The sequence below is a fragment of the Hyperoodon ampullatus genome (genome assembly GCF_949752795.1).
Source record: "Hyperoodon ampullatus genome assembly, chromosome: 11".
Lineage (NCBI taxonomy): Eukaryota > Metazoa > Chordata > Mammalia > Artiodactyla > Ziphiidae > Hyperoodon > Hyperoodon ampullatus.
This window is the reverse complement of record NC_136924.1, coordinates 57,106,980-57,109,030: the sequence shown is the minus strand read 5'-3', so window position 1 is coordinate 57,109,030 and position 2,051 is coordinate 57,106,980. Positions and strand designations below refer to the sequence as shown.

Below are 2,051 nucleotides of genomic sequence, written 5' to 3'. Positions count from 1 at the left end.
CAATTTACAATCCCCATACTGTACCAGGCAAAGTTAGTGGCTATTGGAAATACCACCAGGACGGGGCTATCTAAAGACACATTCGGTAATGTGTTAACTATACAAAAAAAGACACTCTACAGTTTAAAAACAAATCTTACACAGCCTTACATTTCAATATTTTTCTTTAAAAGGAGTGAGTTGTGTACAGGGGGGTTAAATGCTTTATAGACAAGAAAAAAAAAACTGTGCTAGAACCGACTTATTCATCAACATCATCATCTTCTTCTTCTTCATCCTCTTCATTTTCCTCATCTTCCTCCTCTTCCTTCTTCTCTTGCTTTTTTCAGCCTTGACGACTCCCTTTTTTGCTGCATCAGGCTTCCCTTAAACTCGGTATGCAGCAATATCCTTTTTGTACTTTTCCTTCAGCTTAGCAGCCTTCTACTGATAAGGCTGCTTGTCCTCTGCAGCAGTGTATTCCACATCTCTCCCAGTTTCTTTGCAGCATCACCAATGGATAGGCCAGGATGTTCTCCTTTGATTTTTGGATGATACTCATAACAAAACAAGACAAAGGCCGAAGGAGGCCTCTTGGGTGCATTGGGATCCTTGAACTATTTTGTTTCCCCTTTAGGAGGGTTATACGTTTTCATTCCTCTTTCATAACGGGCCTTGTCTGCCTTTGACGTGTCTTTGAATTTTCCTTTCTCTTTAGCGGACATGGTCTTCCACCTCTCTGAGCACTTCTTAGAAAACACTGAGAAGCTGATTGAAGCATCTGGATGCTTCTTCTTGTGCTCCTCCCGGCAAGTTTGCACAAAGAATGCATAGGATGACATTTTGCTTCTCGGCTTCTTAGGATCTCCCTTACCCATGTTTAATTATTTTTCCTCAGTGAGGCACAGGGGGGCCCAGTGCCCATCCGGCTCTCCCTTGCCTGGGCACTGTCTCTATGGAGCTCAACGTACTGCAATGGCTGTGACAGCTGGAGCCAGACGCAGCCTCCTGATTCTCCCCACTCTGTCGACAATCATATATTTGTGTCTTTCTGAAAGAGTCTTGCAAAAGTAAATGTATAGGGACTTCCTGGTGGTGCAGTGGTTAAGAATCCGCTGCCAAAGGAGGGGACACGGGTTTGAGCCCTGGTCCGGGAAGATCCCATGTGCCGCGGAGCAACTAAGCCCGTGCGCCACAACTACTGAGCCTGCATTCTAAGGCCCCTGTGCCACAGCTACTGAGCCCACGTGCCGCAACTACTGGAGCCTGTGCTCCGAAACAAGAGAAACCACCGCAGTAAGAAGCCCTCGCACTGCAACAAAGAGTAGCCCCTGCTCACCGCAACTAAAGAAAGCCCGTGCACAGCAACGAAGACCCAACACAGTCATAAATAAATAAATAAATAAATTTTTAATAAATAAATAAATGTATAAAATCTGGGGACTTCCTTGGTGGTCCAATGGTTAAGACTTCACACTTCCACTGCAGGGGGCTCGGGTTCCATCTCTGGTTGGGGAACTAAGATCCTACATGCTGTGTGATGCAGCCGAAAAAATAAAATAAAATAAAATCTGAATTTATTATTTATTTATTTATTTATTTATTTATGGCTGTGTTGGGTCTTTATTGCTGCACACAGACTTTCTCTAGTTGTGGCGAGCAGGGCTACTCTTCGTTGCAGTGCGCAGGCTTCTCATTGTGGCGGCTTCTCTTGTTCTGGATCACGGGCTCTAGGTGTGTGGGCTTCAGTAGTTGCAGCACACAGGCTCAGTAGTTGTGGCACGTGAGCTCAGTAGTTGTGGCTCGCAGGCTCTAGAGCACAGGTTCATTAGTTGTGGCGCACGGGCTTAGTTGCTCTGCAGCATGTGGGATCTTCCTGGACCAGGGCTTGAACCCGTGTCCCCTGAATTGGCAGGCAGATTCTTAACCACTGCACCACCAGGGAAGTCCCAAAATCTGAATTTCAAGAAGTACAGAGGATGGAGGAATATTTTAAATAATACCACGTGTGGGAAACTCTGTAGGACAAATGACCTGGTTTCTCCAATACTTAAGTTGAAAGGAAAAAAGAG

The 2,051-nt window shown here is 45.4% G+C and overlaps 1 pseudogene across 1 annotated transcript; it reads right to left on the bottom strand.

Moving 5' to 3' along the window:
- Window positions 1-241: 241 nt before the first annotated feature.
- LOC307060540 (high mobility group protein B1-like) lies at window positions 242-857 on the bottom strand (annotated as a pseudogene). The gene has a single exon. The product of its transcript is annotated as a high mobility group protein B1-like (transcript).
- Window positions 858-2,051: the final 1,194 nt, after the last annotated feature.